This window comes from Vigna radiata, chromosome 11 (genome assembly GCF_000741045.1).
Source record: "Vigna radiata var. radiata cultivar VC1973A chromosome 11, Vradiata_ver6, whole genome shotgun sequence".
Classification (NCBI taxonomy): domain Eukaryota; kingdom Viridiplantae; phylum Streptophyta; class Magnoliopsida; order Fabales; family Fabaceae; genus Vigna; species Vigna radiata.
In genome coordinates, this window is record NC_028361.1 from 13,268,621 (window position 1) to 13,280,127 (window position 11,507).

The window sequence follows — 11,507 nt, forward strand, 5'->3', positions numbered from 1 at the left end:
TGAAAGAAAAATGAAAGCAGTGGTGGATGAATGGCTGAATGAAGCTCCCCCGGGTCTCTTTATATAGGTTTGATTGGGCTTGGACTTTGAATATTCAGTTGATAGAATCTTTTATCTTATATCTTCCAAATAACTAAAAGATTTANATAATTATAATATTATTTGGAAGATATTTTCTATTAATATTCCCAAATCAAATTAATTCAACAACTGATTTTATCTTTTAGCTTTTCTGACTTTCCATAACTGCACAAATACCCTTATATTTCTTCTATTCGCATTTTAGCCCCTTCAGAATTCTCTAAAATTGCACCAGAACCCCTCAGTTGACCAGTCTTGACCAATTTCAAATAACATTTGACCAGCTTTGACCAGAATGGAACTCCAATGCGAGCCCGCCACGTGTCTGTTCCCTTCCTTACCCAGAATTAGGGTTTTGCAATTGGGGTAGAGGGATTTGGGAGGCTCCATTCTGCCTCTACCTGCGCCGCTTGAAGGAAGAATGCTCTCTCCGCTTCTCGCACCAAACTTTTCGAATAGAGATGGCTCTCTTCTGTTTCTGGGTTTGTTTACAGGTCTGGTTTTGATGCAGGTGGTGGATGCGTCTTCGTGGATGGTTGTCGGCGCGACTTGATGGCGACGACGTGGTGGTGCACGGTGACTTGGACGGTTTGCANTGGCGATTTGCGATTCTGGCGAGGAAGATGAAGATGGTTGCACGAAGGTGAAGGTGATGGTGGCCTGAGATTTTCTGCCTCGCGCAAATGGAAGATGGCGGCACGGTGATGGTGAACGGCGCGATTCTTCTGCGTGTTTGATGACGGCTTTGCGCGAGAGTGATCGAGGTTTGCGGCTNGAACAGCGGCAATGGCTTCACGATTGCACGGTGGCTGGTCGACGTTGTTGGAGAAGATGAAGGAAGGTGACGCGCCGAGAAAGATGACGAGGCCCATGGAGGTTGTGCGGCGGCGTCTTGGGCGTTGACGGAGAAGATGAAGCTCGCGAATCTGATGGCGGCCTTTGGTGGCACTCTGCGTCGCGACGGAGGAGAAGACGAATGCAGCGGCCTGCACTCCGACGACGCGAGGAAGATCCGTATCTGATTACATATTTGTGCCAGCAGGCAGGAGTGGACATTTCAGTTCCACCTTTCGAGAGGCCGAGGAGTGCTATTAATGCATCCTATTTTCGTCAGTATTGTAGAGGGGATGAGCCAGCTGGAGCAATCCCTAGGAGATGTCCTAGGAGGGCAGCAACACAGCAGGAAGATGAGCTTGTAAATGCACCAGCAGAGCAGCCTGAGCCATTCCAGATGAGAGACATGTACATGTCTATGATGGAGGCGAGGATGGAGTCCATTTACAAAGGGCAGGAGGCCACTACCGAGATGATTATTGGACTTTATGACCAGCCACCAGTGCACAGGTGGACTATGGATGAGTTCCGTAGTGTGATGGCTTGGCCTCGAGGACAGGCACATGGTAGTGGGTCCGGAGCTGCTGGAACTTCAGGAGGACAGGATGATGACCAGGAGGATGATGAAGATTTTGAGGATGCCCAGGAGGGTGAGGATGATGATGACTCGGATGAGGATCTGTGTTGATGGCATCTACTAATGGATGCAAGCACTGACATGGATTTTTCTTTTTCTTTTTCTTTGTACTTTGAATTAGTAGTATAGGTTAAATTTATATTTGAATCTATGCTTGGTTTGTACACTTATTCGAATAATGGTTCCAATTTATTGCATGATGAGTGGTTTACTATTGATAATTGATTGTGGATGATGATTGAGAGTGTGTGAATGCTGATATCTAGGTTGATGGTTTACTAGCTATGTGAACAGATGAATAAGTGATTCATGATTGTGATTTTGATGCTAAGCAGGATTCATGTGAGAAGTGAGAAAGCCTGATTATGTGAGGTATTGAGCTTTAGAGTTTTATTGTTGTGTGTACTGTTTACAGGGAATCATGAATGGTATTGACTTAATCTTGATAATTGATTGAATTGCATGTGTATGTCATATGATCAAGGCCATGCTTGGAAAGCCCTTACTAAGCCAAATTTTCACCCAAAGAATTTTAAATGATATACCCTTTTTGAACCTTGAATTGGGAAAGTGAAAGGCAAAAGAAAAAGAAAAGCATTGAGTTCAAAAGATGAAAATGAAAAATTCATGTGAAAAGAAAAGAAAAGAAGAAAAGAGAAAAACATGTAAAGAGAACTCCATGTAAAATGAAAAAGGGAAAAAGTTGGGAATGAGTGAGATTGGTTAAAAAGAGAGTGTGCTTGAACTTCGAACAATGATTTAAACTCTCTTAACTCGAGGATTTTGTATTCCAAAAAAACCAATTTTCTTGATAGCCCAGCCACAATACAAGCCTTGGAAAAAAGTCCTTGTGATGACATTTGCATGTGAAGATATTGATTGTTTTAGATGAATGACAATATTGTTTTATGTGACATGTGAACAGTAGAGAGTAGAATGACCTCCTAAACACTTGAGTGATTGAGTGAAACACTTGCTTGGTGAGAATTGTTAAATCCATGTTTATATCTATGTTTAGTTAATTAATCATTCATGAATGAAACATCTGTTGGAAAAAACGATTGATTATGTGAACTAATGTGGATTGAAAGCATGCATGCATCTTTGTAGGATTCCACTGAAATTTAAAATTGTATAATAACTTGTCATGAGAAAAAGGAGTTTTGAAAGTATGAATTATTTGATGAAAAATTGGAAAGCCAAATTTTGTCTTGTTTGCTTGAGGACAAGCAAAGTTCTAAGTTTGAGGTTGTGATAACGGTCTAAAAACCGTTATTTTCATGCTTAAATTTGTTAGTAAAACACACCCTTTATGGCTTAGAATGAGCTTTAAATCGAGTAAAACACTTAATTGAGTCTCTTGAGAGTTAAAAGTTGGTTTTAGCGATATTATGCTTGTTTTGCAGGGTTTTTAGATGAAATAAAGATGGAAGTGAAGTAAGGTGGACTTAGACCCATGAAAGAAGGAGAAAAATGATGAAAAGAAGGGTCAAGCAAGCCGTTGAGCGCCAGAATGGTCTACTGAGCGCTGAGAGCGCTTAGAGGGAAACCGCTCAGCGGTAAAACTGACCGCTGAGCGGTCAGAGCGGCTAGAGGCAAACCGTTGAGCGGTCAAATTAGGCGGCTTCTAGATTCTGTAAATCTTTCTGTTATTTATTAGTTATCTTTTTAGGCTTATATATAGCCCCAGTGCGAATTAGATAGAGATTCTTTTGGCAGAAAAAACGTCCAGAGCTATTCCACAGACCTTGGAGGAGGTTCCTTGGATGCTTAGGCTCCATTCAACCAAGTTTAGGGTTATTTCTTCCATTCTTTCATTATTTTCATCTAGTTTCACCATGTCAATGGTGAATTAAACCCTTTGTTGTTGGGGAACAATGTAATCTTTTGAAACTCTCATATATTGAAATTCTTATTTATTTCATATGCTTGTCATATACTTGTTTATTAATTGTTGGGTTCTCATCTGTGCTCAATGCTTTTTTGTTTAACTCATTCAGTAAAAGATGTTTGTCTTTATCGATATGGGGACGTATGGTAATGTTATGAACTGGTGGGAAATTCTTTGATTATGCCAATATCGCCTAGGGATAGGGGTAGGACGGTCAATTGTAATTGCTTCAGATTGCATTGCATTATTGGTTACTAGGGGAGGCTAGGTATAGCAAGTCGGTAATTAGTAATAGGCTCTTTTCACCAAGGGATTATGTTAAGGGTAGTTGAGAAAGTATGCCTGGCAATTAGATAAATAAGTGAACTAAATAAGAAGAGTAGATATTTGAGAGTGGATAAGATGAAATTGTAAACCCCTACAACACCATTCATCCATAGTTTCTCAAAACCAACTGAATCAATTGCATTGCATGTTTATTTTTGCTTTTTTGCATTTAACCACCAAATTAATTCTCTTTTCTCAAGTCTTACGTGATTAGATTACATGAAAGTTAAGGCCTAAGAGTCCTTTAGGAAAACGATACTCGGACTTACCCATTTATATTACTTGATAACGATATGGTACACCTGTCAGGCACTTTTGCCCTATCAACCTCAATACTCTGAGCCTCAAGTTCAACTTCAGCTGCCTCTGTCCTCTGAACATCATTTTCATCAACCTCTATCATCTCAGCCTCAACTTCAACTCCATCTTCTTTTATCCTCTCAATATCACCTTCATGAACCTTTACCCTCTCAACCTCAACATGAACTTGCTCAACATCAACTTCCTCAGCCTCTATCCTTTGTTGCTGCACTTCATATGCTGTTGTCCTCTCAACCTCACCATCAACTTCCTCATCCTCTATCCTCTCTTGCTGCAATTCATATGCTTTTGTCCTCTCAACCTCACCATCAACTTCCTCAGCCTTCTCGTCAACAACTTCTATACTCTCACCATCAGCACGTACCCCCTCATCCAACTCTTGTCTCACGCCATCCTCTATACCCTCAACCAATTGTGTATCCTCACTACCCTCATCTATACCCTCAGCAAATGGTGCAACTTCCTCACCTCCTTCATCAATGTTGTACTCAACCATGTGAATTACATTCAATTCATCAGTATCAAAGGTCTTACCTAACCCAGTCAAGTGATTCACTATGTGAGTGAAACGCTTTTGAACATCAGAAATTATTTCTCCAGGTTGCATTCTGAACATCTCATATTCCTGAATGAGAGTGTTCTTCCTTGCACGTTTCACATCCTCTGTTCCTTGATGTGTGACTCTGAGGACTTCCCACATTTCCTGTGTTGTCTTACATACTGAAATTCTATAGAATTCATCAAGTACAACAGCAGATAAAATAGTATTACGAGCTTTAATATCAAACTGAGCTCGTCTATTTTCTTCAGCAGTCCAATTAAAATATGGTTTTTCTACCTCTACACCGTCAACTGTGCTCTTAGGAATATAAGGACCATTTTGTACAGCTTCCCAGATGCCTCTGTCAACAGACCCCATAAAAATTTCCATTCTAACTTTCCAGAAGGCATAGTTATCACTAGTAAAAAGTGGTGGTCTGTTAATAGAAGCACCCTCGGCATATACAAGGTTTTGGTTGTGACCGGCCATTTTCGCAAATTTTGAAAAACTATCAAAGCAAGCTCTGATACCAATTGTTGGTACCAACAGGGTATGGTTTGAAGAGTATAACGCAGCGGAATTAAACTTAGAGTAAGCGGAAAGCGTTTTCAGTCACTTTTTAAAATAAGTTGGTCCTTTTTCGAAAATCAATTTTCTTTCAGAAAATTTATCAAACAATTGATATGCGCAAACAGTAAATAGTGTAGGGAATAGAAAATCACACAAGTAATTTTTATACTGGTTCGATTCAACAAAATCTACGTCCAGTCGTTAATCACTGTAAAGAGTGATTAACAGTTCCACTAAAAAATATTTCACAGATTACAATAGACAGTGAAAAAGAACTGATAAAAATAAACCTTCCTTCGACGAACGAACCGGAAGAAGAACACTCAGCCAACTCGAAGAGAACCACTCCGGCAATCGACCAACGATTCGTGAGCTTCTCCTATTCACGAGACCAGGCAGAGCACCTTACTAACTCGAAGAGAACCGCTCCGGCAATCGACCAACGATTCGCGAGCTTCTCCTATTCACGAGACCAAGCAAGGGAACTTTGAACTCTAGCTTCTGAGAACTTCCTCTGATAAACACTATTATACCGAGCTTCTGTTCAAAAACGATACTTCTCAATTTCTCAGAAACCCTACATATAGCCATCTGCTCTGAATATCAAAGGTCAAGTCCCAACTGTCACGAATAATCGATTATTGTAAGTGATAATCAATTATTTTAGTCCGTTACAGGTTTTTCAAAAAGTGATAATCGATTATATGAAGTGATAATCGATTATTTCTTAAGGACTTGTGATAATCGATTATTGCTTGACCATAATCGATTATTCTAGTATAAAATACAAGTGATAATCGATTATTGCTTGTCCATAATCGATTATTCCAGTAGAAATACAAGGTTTACAATTTATTTAAGACTTTCCTACTACATTCAATTTCTACAAATTGCTTTTAAATAATTCTAATGTTCTCTTCAAATAAAACTTCTTGCAGCATCATCAAAACAATTTTCTTCAAGATTTACCAATACTCCTTATTGGTAACATTATGTTTGTTCTTCTACATCTTCATTTTGACCACTTAATTCCTGAAACAAAAAAAAAAAAAAAATGAAGTCATCAATCATATATGATAAAATAATTTAAATGATTAAGAGAAATAGAGAACAAACAGTAACTGCAAATAAATAATAAAAGACTATTGCATTGACAATATGGACATACCAGTTAAAAAAGAGCTTGGAAAAAAACTAGCAAACATGTCTGCAACATTATAAATAGAGTTTAGAACTGACCTATACTATGAACATTAAAAATATTTAAGTTTGCTCATAATTAGAGAGACAATTGAGGCAAATTAACATTTTTTATAGTGCATGTGTTGGATTATGATTTGGATTCTTAGGGAAGTGCTATTAATAACTCAATCAGCTTTTCACAATTATATAGTTTTATTCAAAATCAATAATTTACTGAATCTCTTGCTTTTTAACTATGCTAACAAACCTAAATTTCCCATTAGGAACCATTCTCAAAATTATCTACTCTCTAGAATTATAAAACCAAAATCTGAAAATGCCCTACACTAGCCTAAAAGTACTGCAGTAAAACATAACAATCTACTGTGCAAATAGAGAACAAATAGTAACACTGCAAATAAATAATAAAAAACTATTGCACTGACCATGCATACATACCAGTCAAAAGACAGTTTGGAATAAAAACTAAATAACATGTCTGCAACATTATAAATAGAGTTTAGAACTAACGTATACTATGAACATTAAAAATATTTAAAAGTTTGCTCAGATTTAGATCGTGCAAGTCAAAACCTTACATAGTATTGCTTTGTTAAATATGATTCATAATTTCACTGATTGAGACTTTGTAGTCCAAAACCAAAACCAAAACCTAAGTAACAGGATTTTAGGTTCTAAATTATAACATGACTTTGAGAGTAACTTGCAATATTTACAAGATAAGAGGGAGATTAAAAGGTCGGCAAAAGCTTATGGTTGTAAACTTGAAACCCTTTGCAACCATCTTAGTTATGCATAACATGCCCTTGCCTATTGTTCTCCTTCCCATTTTCTAACATCTGATGAGTAGAAATATAGTTGAAATCAACCACGTTGTCACCATTAAAATATACTTCTAATGAAATTTGGATTATATTGTACTTTTTATTATTATTTTGAATTGTTTTTAACATAATTTTTTGGGAGTGAAAATTGTTTAAATTTAAATTACAGAAAGTTTGTATTTTTTTATTTTAAAAAAATTGTAATTAAATGGGCTAGTGAGCCAACCCGCTTACCTACCAACCTGTGGTGGGTGGGGCTGGGTTCAAGTTTTTCTGGCTCGCTAATAAATGAGTCGGATTGGGTTGGCTCACTAAGTGACCAACCCGTGGTGGGCCGGGCCGGGTTACCCGTTTTGACAGCTCTACCTTAAAATTGCTAAAACAACGTAGCAGAGGTCATTAAGGTCATTGGTAGTGGTCACTGCAGAGTTCAAGGATAATATGTCCCTAGTGAAGAATTTTGTTGTTGAAGACCCATCTCTTAACTCTCCACCATATGCTTCAAGGAAACTATAATAAATTAAAACCATCATTTATATCAATATACACAACCATTTCACAGTAATTAAAAGCATAATTCATATCAAATTTCCTATCAACTTCTAATCAAAATAACAATTAACAAGCCTCAAGAAACCTCCCATTGTTTTCATCTATGATTTCCCAAAATTGCGACCAAAAATCCTTTCGAATGAGGTCGACAAGCTCTTGAAGTTGTTGCTTCCTTCACTAAAATTTGATTTTCAGGATCTCCTTGCTTCATTGGGCTAGAATCCACTTAGGTATCACAACTCTTCGTTAATCTTAGCAATTAGTAATTGAATAATGGCACCACGACAAAATCAACAAGCTGATCTAGAAAAGGAAGCAATAGCAGGATCAAGCTTCTTGTGACTGCATAGGTGCAATGAGCACACATTTAATTGGCACAAGGTCTGACCTCAATTGTGCAATCTTGGTCAAAGTATATGCAACATAACTCTATATTATCAACCTATATGAAGAGAAATAACGAAGAAATCTCGTGAGTCTCGAAATGAAGCATTGGCATGAGATACTAATGAGATTATTGCATTTTAAATCTTGAGTCTCGAAATGAAATTGTAGTGTATAATGTTATTGTGTCCTGATAATGTATAATGTTATTGTTTCTTGATAAAAAATACAGAGATGAAATTGTAGTGTATAATGTTATTGTTTCCTGAGAACATTCTTGGCACCTCTACCAAAACATAATCTTTAACCATACTAAACTACAAAATGCATTTAAGTAAAACCACTAATCTAAATCCTACAACAGTCAAGAAAGGAATATGTTGTACCTTAGAGTCCATATTATATTGTCTTCTCTCAGAATGCAATGGAGATAAGGTTCTTCTTGACTGAGCTCAATGATGAACTTAAATGGGGATGGCCAAACAAGTTGTGCAGGTGATGAAGGATCCATTAGGGTAGCACATGCCTTATGCTCGTGCTTCAGGTCCACTAAAAATGATATTTTCGTGAAGAAAAAAATATTTAAGCCAGGACTTAACAGATTTGGTTATAATGAATAAAACATCCATAAACTCTTTGTGGAAGTATAGAAAGGACAAAAAAATAGGCTAAAGAAGTAAAGGGAGGCGACAAAGAGGTGGTGAAGGGAGTGGGGGTGGAAGGGGTTTCATGATTGCAGTGAAGGCGAACTGGGGTTTCACGTGGGTGTTTCCATGGTTGTGTTTCTAGTTCTTTGATATTGCAGGTTGGGTGCAAAGATGAAGGAGATTTCACGGTAGTGTGGTTCGTGTGGATAATGGTTTAGGGGTTTTGCATTTTTTAGTCTATGTTTGCAAGTTGATGGACGAGGAGATGTGATGGAATCCGTTTTGGGAACTAAATGGAGATCCGTGAAGGGAGCATCAACTTAAGCTAAGGCTAGAAGAAGAAGATGGAGCTTGAAGGATTTTACTCTTGTNGAGAATCACTTACTAGTCTTCTTCTTTTATCTTTGTAAATATGTAAAAAATTTGTTTAGCTTTGTTTTAGAAGCTTAGTAGCTTTTAGAGTGAAGTAGTGCACCATAAACCTTGATGTAGGTGAATATGTGCTTAAAATGGGTCATAGGAAGCCTTTGGAACATGTCAACATCAAGGAAGGCTCCTATACATTGAACTTGGATGGTAGTTAGGGGGGAAGGCTCCCATTCATCCCCCCTTGCCATAGGAAGCTTTTAGTTCTTTTCTAGTGCATTAAATGCTAGCATACTCCTTCACCTATAAAAGGAGAGGCAACCTTGTATAATTTTTTAGAACTATTTTGAATGCTAGAGTTTCTTTGCCAAAATTGCAAGTCTCCTTCTCCTTAGTTTTCACTCTAAGAAATGTCTTTCTCTAGACTTCTTCTTACCTTCTCCTTCATGGTTGGCCTCACCTCCTAGAAGGACTTCTACCTAGACCATCTAACACCATCAACCACATCTCTTCATCTTGAAAAGCTTCCGCAACATTCATCATCTCACATGGAGTCCATCCTTTGAAGAGCTTCATCAACACACCTTGGAGAGCATCTCTTGTTGAAGAAGCATCATCAAAGCAACCTCCATCAAGATGACAATGGAGAAGATGAGTGTCACCATTACTGTTCTCGGTGTGTTTGGTGATTGACAAGGAGGAAACCACTTTCAATTATCACGTTTCCACCTTATATTCATTTAACTTGCCACATACATGAAAAATCGACAACTCATTCAGTTTTTGCTCATATGGATACTACGTCTTTAACAATTTAGACACTGTTAGAAAAAAGAACTAAACTGAATAAAATTTACAAATATTGAAACCACTTTGAATGTCTAAAAAAATTGAAGACCACTTTGAAAAAAATAACGAAAATAGAAATCAAAATAGGTATTAAACCTTCATATAGTTAATAATAAATATATAATTATTGACCATTTTTTATATTAAACTAGGTCATTTTTCATTTCTAGTGCAAATTAGATCTAATAACATTATTGATAAGATATTTTCTTATATATTTAATTGAGTATCAATGATTCTTTGTCTATGATTTGATCTTAGAAATCTAAGTAACTCGTATCCTTGTTTATATAACTTAATGAATCAATAAAACCTAAAATTTCATACAATTCCCTAAGTTAATACTCATAATATTTTTTTGGATACAAGTTGGGTATCATATAACTTTAGTTCAACAATATCATTACGGTGATTACTATCTAACACGATATAGTTCATCATAAATCTTTATCCATTCAAATCATATTAAATTTCATGAATTACATATCAATCACAATTTAGGATTTCATATCAACATTCTCAATTCTTAATTTGATTAAATTAACGAGTAACAATTAATTACAGTGCTTTTATAAATACACAACAAGAAAGTGGTATTTAAATAAGGGTTCCTTGCATGACTACTTTCCTTCAAAGAAAAGCCAATATCAACTTTTGAGTGTTCCACTTAAGTGATAAAGTTGGTGCTTTGAGCAATAAAGCTTCTTGCATATACCTCAAACCTTTAGAAAGTACCTCAAATTAATGCCTTTTCATCGCTTAAATGACCATTTGTCTCTTGAGTGATGTGAATCTTAGAGGAGCTGAATTGTTTTATATATCTCTCGATCAAACTCCATGGCACATTTAGAAAAAAAGTCATTTTCTACTATTTGTCAATTTATTTTTTTTTATCAAACTTTGGAAAAATATTTTACATACTTACACTTTGAATTTGATTCAAAAAATTGTGTGAAAGCTTTTTATGGTATTTTGGTGCTTTGAAAAAAATTTCCATGTCATTTGGATATATTATCAACTTTACCCTATGGTGGTGTATGAATAACGTATGAACAACAAACAAGCTTAAAAACCAAAAACGAAAAGGAAAACAAAATTTCATCAAAACTCAAAACGACACTAACCATAAAGATGGGTTCAGTGGCGAAATAAATCTTTGCACTGGTAAGCGAAAAAGGTAATCGGTGAAAACGAAAGAGTACACGAAACTAATCGGTCAAAACGAAAGAAATTCAACTCTAAAATAGTTAGTCAACAAACATTTATGTAAAATAAAAGAAAAATTACCTGTGATGATTGCTGAAAGCTTCGTCATTGCAGAGAAAAGAAGAAGAAGAAGAAGCGAAGAGAAAACGAAGAAGAAATGTAAGAGAAGGCTTTGTTATCTCGTGAAATATAACCTTAGGACACCTCTATGACATCGGTTCTACTAAGAACCGTTGTCTAAAGCCTTCCGAAAAAATAAAAAATAATATTTTCA